Source organism: Phalangium opilio, unplaced genomic scaffold (assembly GCF_054372755.1).
Source record: "Phalangium opilio isolate 3A_F unplaced genomic scaffold, DU_Popi_V2 ptg000013l_1, whole genome shotgun sequence".
NCBI lineage: Eukaryota > Metazoa > Arthropoda > Arachnida > Opiliones > Phalangiidae > Phalangium > Phalangium opilio.
In genome coordinates this window covers 16,054,198-16,068,499 of record NW_028324148.1, presented here as the reverse complement: position 1 = coordinate 16,068,499, position 14,302 = coordinate 16,054,198, and positions in this window count along the sequence as shown.

Genomic DNA, 14,302 nt, shown 5'->3' with positions numbered 1-14,302 from the left:
TAAAGGTCTTTACATATCCCAAGCGAAAAAAAAAAAAAAAAAAACTTCGCGGTTTCGAACCTGTAGACTTCCGGGAGTGAGGCGGACATGATAACCACTGCACTACAGATATGTTCTGATGTTTGATCGAAAATACAGGCCAAATATTTAAGCAAAACGTGAACAAACAAACCCCTCCATAGGAAATGCATTAGACCCAATTTTGCAGGCTCGTAACTGTGGGTCTAGTAGAGATACGGGGATGTCCTTTGAGTATGTTATAGTTAAATTTGTCCCCCATCTAACTATACTAAAGACTTTGGGCTGCGACAAACAGGGGCCAAGTAATTAAGCAAAACGTAAACAAACAACCCCTCCATAGGAAAAGCGTTTGACCCAATTTTGGAGGCTCGTAACTCTGGTTCTAGTAGTGATACGGGGATGTCCTTTGAGTATGTTATAGATCAATTTGTCCCCCATCCAACCATACTATAAACTTAGGGCTACGACAAACAGGGGCCAAGTAATTAAGCAAAACGTAAACAAACAAACCCTCCATAGGAATTGCATTAGACCCAACTTTGCGGCCTCGTAACTCTGGGTCTAGTAGAGTTACGGGGATGTAAATAATGTGACCTTGACACAAATGTTCGGATAATTATAAAGGTCTTTACATATCCCAAGCAAAAAAAAAAAAAAAACTTCGCGGTTTCGAACCTGTAGACTTCCGGGAGTGAGGCGGACATGATAACCACTGCACTACAGATATGTTCTGATGTTTGATCGAAAATACAGGCCAAATATTTAAGCAAAACGTGAACAAACAAACCCCTCCATAGGAAATGCATTAGACCCAATTTTGCAGGCTCGTAACTGTGGGTCTAGTAGTGATACGGGGATGTCCTTTGAGTATGTTATAGATCAATTTGTCCCCCATCCAACCATACTATAAACTTAGGGCTACGACAAACAGGGGCCAAGTAATTAAGCAAAACGTAAACAAACAAACCCTCCATAGGAATTGCATTAGACCCAATTTTGCGGCCTCGTAACTCTGGGTCTAGTAGAGTTACGGGGATGTAAATAATGTGACCTTGACACAAATGTTCGGATAATTATAAAGGTCTTTACATATCCCAAGCGAAAAAAAAAAAAAAAAAACTTCGCGGTTTCGAACCTGTAGACTTCCGGGAGTGAGGCGGACATGATAACCACTGCACTACAGATATGTTCTGATGTTTGATCGAAAATACAGGCCAAATATTTAAGCAAAACGTGAACAAACAAACCCCTCCATAGGAAATGCATTAGACCCAATTTTGCAGGCTCGTAACTGTGGGTCTAGTAGAGATACGGGGATGTCCTTTGAGTATGTTAAAGTTAAATTTGTCCCCCATCTAACTATACTAAAGACTTTGGGCTGCGACAAACAGGGGCCAAGTAATTAAGCAAAACGTAAACGAACAACCCCTCCATAGGAAAAGCGTTTGACCCAATTTTGGAGGCTCGTAACTCTGGTTCTAGTAGTGATACGGGGATGTCCTTTGAGTATGTTATAGATCAATTTGTCCCCCATCCAACCATACTATAAACTTAGGGCTACGACAAACAGGGGCCAAGTAATTAAGCAAAACGTAAACAAACAAACCCTCCATAGGAATTGCATTAGACCCAACTTTGCGGCCTCGTAATTCTGGGTCTAGTAGAGTTACGGGGATGTAAATAATGTGACCTTGACACAAATGTTCGGATAATTATAAAGGTCTTTACATATCCCAAGCAAAAAAAAAAAAAAAAAAACTTCGCGGTTTCGAACCTGTAGACTTCCGGGAGTGAGGCGGACATGATAACCACTGCACTACAGATATGTTCTGATGTTTGATCGAAAATACAGGCCAAATATTTAAGCAAAACGTGAACAAACAAACCCCTCCATAGGAAATGCATTAGACCCAATTTTGCAGGCTCGTAACTGTGGGTCTAGTAGAGATACGGGGATGTCCTTTGAGTATGTTATAGTTAAATTTGTCCCCCATCTAACTATTTTAAAGACTTTGCGCTGCGACAAACAGGGGCCAAGTAATTAAGCAAAACGTAAACAAACAACCCCTCCATAGGAATTGCATTTTAGACCCAACTTTGCAGCCTCGTAACTCTGTTTCTACTAGAGATACGGGGACGTCCTTTGAGTATGTTATAGCCCAATTTGCCCCCCATCTAACCATACTAAAAACTTTGGGCTACGACAAACAGGGGCCAAGTAATTAAGCAAAACGTAAAGAAACAAACTCCTCCATAGGAAATGCTTTAGACTATACTTTGCAGGCTCGTAACTCTGTTTCTACTAGAGATACGGGGATGTCGTTTGAGTATGTTATAGCCCAATTTGTCCCCCATCCTACTATACCAAAGGTTTGGGGTTGCGTCATATAGGGGCCGAGAAATTAAGCGAAATATTCAAAAACATGCCATAAAAATAGCGTCGCACCCAACTTTAGAGTCTCGTAACTCTGGTTCTAATAGACATAGGGGGATGTCCTCTGAGTATGTTATAGTCCAATTTGTCCCCCATCCAACCATACCAAGAACATAGGGCTACGACAAACAGGGGCCGAGATATTAAGCAAAATGTTCGTCAACGTATGGTATCTTCTCACCTTTATTTGCTATGTTACTTATGATTTTAGCACTGAACTTTGTAGGCTCATAACTCTCGTTCTATTAGAGATACGGGGATCTCCTTTGGATATGTTATAGTACTCTTTGCTCCCCATACAAGGATACTTTAAACTTGAGGCTACCTCAATATCGTCGTCAACTTATTTTTTGTCTCACTTATTGTTAGGAGGTTACTTTTGATTTTTGAAAATAAACTTTGCAGGCTCGTAACTCTTTTTCTAGTAGAGATACGCGGATGTCCTTTGAGTATGTTATAGCCCAATTTGTCCCCCATCTAACCATACTAAAAACTTTGGGCTACGACAAACTGGGGCCGAGTACTTAAGCAAAACGTAAAGAAACAAACCCCTCCATAGGAAATGCATTAAACTAAATTTTGGAGGCTCGGAACTCTGGTTCTACCAGAGATACGGGGATGTAAATAATGTGACCTTGACACAAATGTTCGGATAATTATAAAGGTCTTTACATATCCCAAGCGAAAAAAAAAACTTCGCGGTTTCGAACCTGTGGCCTTCCGTGAGTGAGGCGGATGTGTTAACCACTACACTACAGATATGTTATTATGGGTGACCGAGAATACAGGGCCGAGTAATTAAGGAAAAAGTAAAGAAACAACTCCTTCCATAGGAATAGCATTACACCCAACTTTGGAGGCTCGTAACTCTGGTTCTAGTAGAGATAAGGGGATGTCCTTTGAGAATGTTATAGTGCAATTTGTCCCCCATCTGACCATACTAAAAACGTAGGGCTACGACAAACATGGGCCAAGTAATTAAGCAAAACGTAAACGAACAACCCCTCCATAGGAAAAGCGTTTGACCCAATTTTGGAGGCTCGTAACTCTGGTTCTAGTAGTGATACGGGGATGTCCTTTGAGTATGTTATAGATCAATTTGTCCCCCATCCAACCATACTATAAACTTAGGGCTACGACAAACAGGGGCCAAGTAATTAAGCAAAACGTAAACAAACAAACCCTCCATAGGAATTGCATTAGACCCAACTTTGCGGCCTCGTAACTCTGGGTCTAGTAGAGTTACGGGGATGTAAATAATGTGACCTTGACACAAATGTTCGGATAATTATAAAGGTCTTTACATATCCCAAGCAAAAAAAAAAAACTTCGCGGTTTCGAACCTGTGGCCTTCCGTGAGTGAGGCGGATGTGTTAACCACTAAACTACAGATATGTTATTATGGGTGACCGAGAATACAGGGCCGAGTAATTAAGGAAAAAGTAAAGAAACAACTCCTTCCATAGGAATAGCATTAGACCCAACTTTGGAGGCTCGTAACTCTGGTTCTAGTAGAGATAAGGGGATGTCCTTTGAGAATGTTATAGTGCAATTTGTCCCCCATCTGACCATACTAAAAACGTAGGGCTACGACAAACATGGGCCAAGTAATTAAGCAAAACGTAAACGAACAACCCCTCCATAGGAAAAGCGTTTGACCCAATTTTGGAGGCTCGTAACTCTGGTTCTAGTAGTGATACGGGGATGTCCTTTGAGTATGTTATAGATCAATTTGTCCCCCATCCAACCATACTATAAACTTAGGGCTACGACAAACAGGGGCCAAGTAATTAAGCAAAACGTAAACAAACAAACCCTCCATAGGAATTGCATTAGACCCAACTTTGCGGCCTCGTAACTCTGGGTCTAGTAGAGTTACGGGGATGTAAATAATGTGACCTTGACACAAATGTTCGGATAATTATAAAGGTCTTTACATATCCCAAGCAAAAAAAAAAACTTCGCGGTTTCGAACCTGTGGCCTTCCGTGAGTGAGGCGGATGTGTTAACCACTACACTACAGATATGTTATTATGGGTGACCGAGAATACAGGGCCGAGTAATTAAGGAAAAAGTAAAGAAACAACTCCTTCCATAGGAATAGCATTAGACCCAACTTTGGAGGCTCGTAACTCTGGTTCTAGTAGAGATAAGGGGATGTCCTTTGAGAATGTTATAGTGCAATTTGTCCCCCATCTGACCATACTAAAAACGTAGGGCTACGACAAACATGGGCCAAGTAATTAAGCAAAACGTAAACGAACAACCCCTCCATAGGAAAAGCGTTTGACCCAATTTTGGAGGCTCGTAACTCTGGTTCTAGTAGTGATACGGGGATGTCCTTTGAGTATGTTATAGATCAATTTGTCCCCCATCCAACCATACTATAAACTTAGGGCTACGACAAACAGGGGCCAAGTAATTAAGCAAAACGTAAACAAACAAACCCTCCATAGGAATTGCATTAGACCCAACTTTGCGGCCTCGTAACTCTGGGTCTAGTAGAGTTACGGGGATGTAAATAATGTGACCTTGACACAAATGTTCGGATAATTATAAAGGTCTTTACATATCCCAAGCGAAAAAAAAAAAAAAAAAAACTTCGCGGTTTCGAACCTGTAGACTTCCGGGAGTGAGGCGGACATGATAACCACTGCACTACAGATATGTTCTGATGTTTGATCGAAAATACAGGCCAAATATTTAAGCAAAACGTGAACAAACAAACCCCTCCATAGGAAATGCATTAGACCCAATTTTGCAGGCTCGTAACTGTGGGTCTAGTAGAGATACGGGGATGTCCTTTGAGTATGTTATAGTTAAATTTGTCCCCCATCTAACTATACTAAAGACTTTGGGCTGCGACAAACAGGGGCCAAGTAATTAAGCAAAACGTAAACAAACAACCCCTCCATAGGAATTGCATTTTAGACCCAACTTTGCAGCCTCGTAACTCTGTTTCTACTAGAGATACGGGGACGTCCTTTGAGTATGTTATAGCCCAATTTGCCCCCCATCTAACCATACTAAAAACTTTGGGCTACGACAAACAGGGGCCAAGTAATTAAGCAAAACGTAAAGAAACAAACTCCTCCATAGGAAATGCTTTAGACTATACTTTGCAGGCTCGTAACTCTGTTTCTACTAGAGATACGGGGATGTCGTTTGAGTATGTTATAGCCCAATTTGTCCCCCATCCTACTATACCAAAGGTTTGGGGTTGCGTCATATAGGGGCCGAGAAATTAAGCGAAATATTCAAAAACATGCCATAAAAATAGCGTCGCACCCAACTTTAGAGTCTCGTAACTCTGGTTCTAATAGACATAGGGGGATGTCCTCTGAGTATGTTATAGTCCAATTTGTCCCCCATCCAACCATACCAAGAACATAGGGCTACGACAAACAGGGGCCGAGATATTAAGCAAAATGTTCGTCAACGTATGGTATCTTCTCACCTTTATTTGCTATGTTACTTATGATTTTAGCACTGAACTTTGTAGGCTCATAACTCTCGTTCTATTAGAGATACGGGGATCTCCTTTGGATATGTTATAGTACTCTTTGCTCCCCATACAAGGATACTTTAAACTTGAGGCTACCTCAATATCGTCGTCAACTTATTTTTTGTCTCACTTATTGTTAGGAGGTTACTTTTGATTTTTGAAAATAAACTTTGCAGGCTCGTAACTCTTTTTCTAGTAGAGATACGCGGATGTCCTTTGAGTATGTTATAGCCCAATTTGTCCCCCATCTAACCATACTAAAAACTTTGGGCTACGACAAACTGGGGCCGAGTACTTAAGCAAAACGTAAAGAAACAAACCCCTCCATAGGAAATGCATTAAACTAAATTTTGGAGGCTCGGAACTCTGGTTCTACCAGAGATACGGGGATGTAAATAATGTGACCTTGACACAAATGTTCGGATAATTATAAAGGTCTTTACATATCCCAAGCGAAAAAAAAAACTTCGCGGTTTCGAACCTGTGGCCTTCCGTGAGTGAGGCGGATGTGTTAACCACTACACTACAGATATGTTATTATGGGTGACCGAGAATACAGGGCCGAGTAATTAAGGAAAAAGTAAAGAAACAACTCCTTCCATAGGAATAGCATTAGACCCAACTTTGGAGGCTCGTAACTCTGGTTCTAGTAGAGATAAGGGGATGTCCTTTGAGAATGTTATAGTGCAATTTGTCCCCCATCTGACCATACTAAAAACGTAGGGCTACGACAAACATGGGCCAAGTAATTAAGCAAAACGTAAACGAACAACCCCTCCATAGGAAAAGCGTTTGACCCAATTTTGGAGGCTCGTAACTCTGGTTCTAGTAGTGATACGGGGATGTCCTTTGAGTATGTTATAGATCAATTTGTCCCCCATCCAACCATACTATAAACTTAGGGCTACGACAAACAGGGGCCAAGTAATTAAGCAAAACGTAAACAAACAAACCCTCCATAGGAATTGCATTAGACCCAACTTTGCGGCCTCGTAACTCTGGGTCTAGTAGAGTTACGGGGATGTAAATAATGTGACCTTGACACAAATGTTCGGATAATTATAAAGGTCTTTACATATCCCAAGCGAAAAAAAAAAAAAAAAACTTCGCGGTTTCGAACCTGTAGACTTCCGGGAGTGAGGCGGATGTGTTAACCACTAAACTACAGATATGTTATTATGGGTGACCGAGAATACAGGGCCGAGTAATTAAGGAAAAAGTAAAGAAACAACTCCTTCCATAGGAATAGCATTAGACCCAACTTTGGAGGCTCGTAACTCTGGTTCTAGTAGAGATAAGGGGATGTCCTTTGAGAATGTTATAGTGCAATTTGTCCCCCATCTGACCATACTAAAAACGTAGGGCTACGACAAACATGGGCCAAGTAATTAAGCAAAACGTAAACGAACAACCCCTCCATAGGAAAAGCGTTTGACCCAATTTTGGAGGCTCGTAACTCTGGTTCTAGTAGTGATACGGGGATGTCCTTTGAGTATGTTATAGATCAATTTGTCCCCCATCCAACCATACTATAAACTTAGGGCTACGACAAACAGGGGCCAAGTAATTAAGCAAAACGTAAACAAACAAACCCTCCATAGGAATTGCATTAGACCCAACTTTGCGGCCTCGTAACTCTGGGTCTAGTAGAGTTACGGGGATGTAAATAATGTGACCTTGACACAAATGTTCGGATAATTATAAAGGTCTTTACATATCCCAAGCAAAAAAAAAAACTTCGCGGTTTCGAACCTGTGGCCTTCCGTGAGTGAGGCGGATGTGTTAACCACTACACTACAGATATGTTATTATGGGTGACCGAGAATACAGGGCCGAGTAATTAAGGAAAAAGTAAAGAAACAACTCCTTCCATAGGAATAGCATTAGACCCAACTTTGGAGGCTCGTAACTCTGGTTCTAGTAGAGATAAGGGGATGTCCTTTGAGAATGTTATAGTGCAATTTGTCCCCCATCTGACCATACTAAAAACGTAGGGCTACGACAAACATGGGCCAAGTAATTAAGCAAAACGTAAACGAACAACCCCTCCATAGGAAAAGCGTTTGACCCAATTTTGGAGGCTCGTAACTCTGGTTCTAGTAGTGATACGAAGATGTCCTTTGAGTATGTTATAGATCAATTTGTCCCCCATCCAACCATACTATAAACTTAGGGCTACGACAAACAGGGGCCAAGTAATTAAGCAAAACGTAAACAAACAAACCCTCCATAGGAATTGCATTAGACCCAACTTTGCGGCCTCGTAACTCTGGGTCTAGTAGAGTTACGGGGATGTAAATAATGTGACCTTGACACAAATGTTCGGATAATTATAGAGGTCTTTACATATCCCAAGCAAAAAAAAAAAAAAAAACTTCGCGGTTTCGAACCTGTAGACTTCCGGGAGTGAGGCGGACATGATAACCACTGCACTACAGATATGTTCTGATGTTTGATCGAAAATACAGGCCAAATATTTAAGCAAAACGTGAACAAACAAACCCCTCCATAGGAAATGCATTAGACCCAATTTTGCAGGCTCGTAACTGTGGGTCTAGTAGAGATACGGGGATGTCCTTTGAGTATGTTATAGTTAAATTTGTCCCCCATCTAACTATACTAAAGACTTTGGGCTGCGACAAACAGGGGCCAAGTAATTAAGCAAAACGTAAACAAACAACCCCTCCATAGGAATTGCATTTTAGACCCAACTTTGCAGCCTCGTAACTCTGTTTCAACTAGAGATACGGGGACGTCCTTTGAGTATGTTATAGCCCAATTTGCCCCCCATCTAACCATACTAAAAACTTTGGGCTACGACAAACAGGGGCCAAGTAATTAAGCAAAACGTAAAGAAACAAACTCCTCCATAGGAAATGCTTTAGACTATACTTTGCAGGCTCGTAACTCTGTTTCTACTAGAGATACGGGGATGTCGTTTGAGTATGTTATAGCCCAATTTGTCCCCCATCCTACTATACCAAAGGTTTGGGGTTGCGTCATATAGGGGCCGAGAAATTAAGCGAAATATTCAAAAACATGCCATAAAAATAGCGTCACACCCAACTTTAGAGTCTCGTAACTCTGGTTCTAATAGACATAGGGGGATGTCCTCTGAGTATGTTATAGTCCAATTTGTCCCCCATCCAACCATACCAAGAACATAGGGCTACGACAAACAGGGGCCGAGATATTAAGCAAAATGTTCGTCAACGTATGGTATCTTCTCACCTTTATTTGCTATGTTACTTATGATTTTAGCACTGAACTTTGTAGGCTCATAACTCTCGTTCTATTAGAGATACGAAGATCTCCTTTGGATATGTTATAGTACTCTTTGCTCCCCATACAAGGATACTTTAAACTTGAGGCTACCTCAATATCGTCGTCAACTTATTTTTTGTCTCACTTATTGTTAGGAGGTTACTTTTGATTTTTGAAAATAAACTTTGCGGGCTCGTAACTCTTTTTCTAGTAGAGATACGCGGATGTCCTTTGAGTATGTTATAGCCCAATTTGTCCCCCATCTAACCATACTAAAAACTTTGGGCTACGACAAACTGGGGCCGAGTACTTAAGCAAAACGTAAAGAAACAAACCCCTCCATAGGAAATGCATTAAACTAAATTTTGGAGGCTCGGAACTCTGGTTCTACCAGAGATACGGGGATGTAAATAATGTGACCTTGACACAAATGTTCGGATAATTATAAAGGTCTTTACATATCCCAAGCGAAAAAAAAAACTTCGCGGTTTCGAACCTGTGGCCTTCCGTGAGTGAGGCGGATGTGTTAACCACTACACTACAGATATGTTATTATGGGTGACCGAGAATAAAAGGCCGAGTAATTAAGGAAAAAGTAAAGAAACAACTCCTTCCATAGGAATAGCATTAGACCCAACTTTGGAGGCTCGTAACTCTGGTTCTAGTAGAGATAAGGGGATGTCCTTTGAGAATGTTATAGTGCAATTTGTCCCCCATCTGACCATACTAAAAACGTAGGGCTACGACAAACATGGGCCAAGTAATTAAGCAAAACGTAAACGAACAACCCCTCCATAGGAAAAGCGTTTGACCCAATTTTGGAGGCTCGTAACTCTGGTTCTAGTAGTGATACGGGGATGTCCTTTGAGTATGTTATAGATCAATTTGTCCCCCATCCAACCATACTATAAACTTAGGGCTACGACAAACAGGGGCCAAGTAATTAAGCAAAACGTAAACAAACAAACCCTCCATAGGAATTGCATTAGACCCAACTTTGCGGCCTCGTAACTCTGGGTCTAGTAGAGTTACGGGGATGTAAATAATGTGACCTTGACACAAATGTTCGGATAATTATAAAGGTCTTTACATATCCCAAGCAAAAAAAAAAAAAAAAAACTTCGCGGTTTCGAACCTGTAGACTTCCGGGAGTGAGGCGGACATGATAACCACTGCACTACAGATATGTTCTGATGTTTGATCGAAAATACAGGCCAAATATTTAAGCAAAACGTGAACAAACAAACCCCTCCATAGGAAATGCATTAGACCCAATTTTGCAGGCTCGTAACTGTGGGTCTAGTAGAGATACGGGGATGTCCTTTGAGTATGTTATAGTTAAATTTGTCCCCCATCTAACTATACTAAAGACTTTGGGCTGCGACAAACAGGGGCCAAGTAATTAAGCAAAACGTAAACAAACAACCCCTCCATAGGAATTGCATTTTAGACCCAACTTTGCAGCCTCGTAACTCTGTTTCTACTAGAGATACGGGGATGTCCTTTGAGTATGTTATAGCCCAATTTGCCCCCCATCTAACCATACTAAAAACTTTGGGCTACGACAAACAGGGGCCAAGTAATTAAGCAAAACGTAAAGAAACAAACTCCTCCATAGGAAATGCTTTAGACTATACTTTGCAGGCTCGTAACTCTGTTTCTACTAGAGATACGGGGATGTCGTTTGAGTATGTTATAGCCCAATTTGTCCCCCATCCTACTATACCAAAGGTTTGGGGTTGCGTCATATAGGGGCTGAGAAATTAAGCGAAATATTCAAAAACATGCCATAAAAATAGCGTCACACCCAACTTTAGAGTCTCGTAACTCTGGTTCTAATAGACATAGGGGGATGTCCTCTGAGTATGTTATAGTCCAATTTGTCCCCCATCCAACCATACCAAGAACATAGGGCTACGACAAACAGGGGCCGAGATATTAAGCAAAATGTTCGTCAACGTATGGTATCTTCTCACCTTTATTTGCTATGTTACTTATGATTTTAGCACTGAACTTTGTAGGCTCATAACTCTCGTTCTATTAGAGATACGGGGATCTCCTTTGGATATGTTATAGTACTCTTTGCTCCCCATACAAGGATACTTTAAACTTGAGGCTACCTCAATATCGTCGTCAACTTATTTTTTGTCTCACTTATTGTTAGGAGGTTACTTTTGATTTTTGAAAATAAACTTTGCAGGCTCGTAACTCTTTTTCTAGTAGAGATACGCGGATGTCCTTTGAGTATGTTATAGCCCAATTTGTCCCCCATCTAACCATACTAAAAACTTTGGGCTACGACAAACTGGGGCCGAGTACTTAAGCAAAACGTAAAGAAACAAACCCCTCCATAGGAAATGCATTAAACTAAATTTTGGAGGCTCGGAACTCTGGTTCTACCAGAGATACGGGGATGTGAATAATGTGACCTTGACACAAATGTTCGGATAATTATAAAGGTCTTTACATATCCCAAGCGAAAAAAAAAACTTCGCGGTTTCGAACCTGTGGCCTTCCGTGAGTGAGGCGGATGTGTTAACCACTACACTACAGATATGTTATTATGGGTGACCGAGAATACAGGGCCGAGTAATTAAGGAAAAAGTAAAGAAACAACTCCTTCCATAGGAATAGCATTAGACCCAACTTTGGAGGCTCGTAACTCTGGTTCTAGTAGAGATAAGGGGATGTCCTTTGAGAATGTTATAGTGCAATTTGTCCCCCATCTGACCATACTAAAAACGTAGGGCTACGACAAACATGGGCCAAGTAATTAAGCAAAACGTAAACGAACAACCCCTCCATAGGAAAAGCGTTTGACCCAATTTTGGAGGCTCGTAACTGTGGGTCTAGTAGAGATACGGGGATGTCCTTTGAGTATGTTATAGTTAAATTTGTCCCCCATCTAACTATACTAAAGACTTTGGGCTGCGACAAACAGGGGCCAAGTAATTAAGCAAAACGTAAACAAACAACCCCTCCATAGGAATTGCATTTTAGACCCAACTTTGCAGCCTCGTAACTCTGTTTCTACTAGAGATACGGGGATGTCCTTTGAGTATGTTATAGCCCAATTTGCCCCCCATCTAACCATACTAAAAACTTTGGGCTACGACAAACAGGGGCCAAGTAATTAAGCAAAACGTAAAGAAACAAACTCCTCCATAGGAAATGCTTTAGACTATACTTTGCAGGCTCGTAACTCTGTTTCTACTAGAGATACGGGGATGTCGTTTGAGTATGTTATAGCCCAATTTGTCCCCCATCCTACTATACCAAAGGTTTGGGGTTGCGTCATATAGGGGCCGAGAAATTAAGCGAAATATTCAAAAACATGCCATAAAAATAGCGTCACACCCAACTTTAGAGTCTCGTAACTCTGGTTCTAATAGACATAGGGGGATGTCCTCTGAGTATGTTATAGTCCAATTTGTCCCCCATCCAACCATACCAAGAACATAGGGCTACGACAAACAGGGGCCGAGATATTAAGCAAAATGTTCGTCAACGTATGGTATCTTCTCACCTTTATTTGCTATGTTACTTATGATTTTAGCACTGAACTTTGTAGGCTCATAACTCTCGTTCTATTAGAGATACGGGGATCTCCTTTGGATATGTTATAGTACTCTTTGCTCCCCATACAAGGATACTTTAAACTTGAGGCTACCTCAATATCGTCGTCAACTTATTTTTTGTCTCACTTATTGTTAGGAGGTTACTTTTGATTTTTGAAAATAAACTTTGCAGGCTCGTAACTCTTTTTCTAGTAGAGATACGCGGATGTCCTTTGAGTATGTTATAGCCCAATTTGTCCCCCATCTAACCATACTAAAAACTTTGGGCTACGACAAACTGGGGCCGAGTACTTAAGCAAAACGTAAAGAAACAAACCCCTCCATAGGAAATGCATTAAACTAAATTTTGGAGGCTCGGAACTCTGGTTCTACCAGAGATACGGGGATGTGAATAATGTGACCTTGACACAAATGTTCGGATAATTATAAAGGTCTTTACATATCCCAAGCGAAAAAAAAAACTTCGCGGTTTCGAACCTGTGGCCTTCCGTGAGTGAGGCGGATGTGTTAACCACTACACTACAGATATGTTATTATGGGTGACCGAGAATACAGGGCCGAGTAATTAAGGAAAAAGTAAAGAAACAACTCCTTCCATAGGAATAGCATTAGACCCAACTTTGGAGGCTCGTAACTCTGGTTCTAGTAGAGATAAGGGGATGTCCTTTGAGAATGTTATAGTGCAATTTGTCCCCCATCTGACCATACTAAAAACGTAGGGCTACGACAAACATGGGCCAAGTAATTAAGCAAAACGTAAACGAACAACCCCTCCATAGGAAAAGCGTTTGACCCAATTTTGGAGGCTCGTAACTCTGGTTCTAGTAGTGATACGGGGATGTCCTTTGAGTATGTTATAGATCAATTTGTCCCCCATCCAACCATACTATAAACTTAGGGCTACGACAAACAGGGGCCAAGTAATTAAGCAAAACGTAAACAAACAAACCCTCCATAGGAATTGCATTAGACCCAACTTTGCGGCCTCGTAACTCTGGGTCTAGTAGAGTTACGGGGATGTAAATAATGTGACCTTGACACAAATGTTCGGATAATTATAAAGGTCTTTACATATCCCAAGCAAAAAAAAAACTTCGCGGTTTCGAACCTGTGGCCTTCCGTGAGTGAGGCGGATGTGTTAACCACTACACTACAGATATGTTATTATGGGTGACCGAGAATACAGGGCCGAGTAATTAAGGAAAAAGTAAAGAAACAACTCCTTCCATAGGAATAGCATTAGACCCAACTTTGGAGGCTCGTAACTCTGGTTCTAGTAGAGATAAGGGGATGTCCTTTGAGAATGTTATAGTGCAATTTGTCCCCCATCTGACCATACTAAAAACGTAGGGCTACGACAAACATGGGCCAAGTAATTAAGCAAAACGTAAACGAACAACCCCTCCATAGGAAAAGCGTTTGACCCAATTTTGGAGGCTCGTAACTCTGGTTCTAGTAGTGATACGAAGATGTCCTTTGAGTATGTTATAGATCAATTTG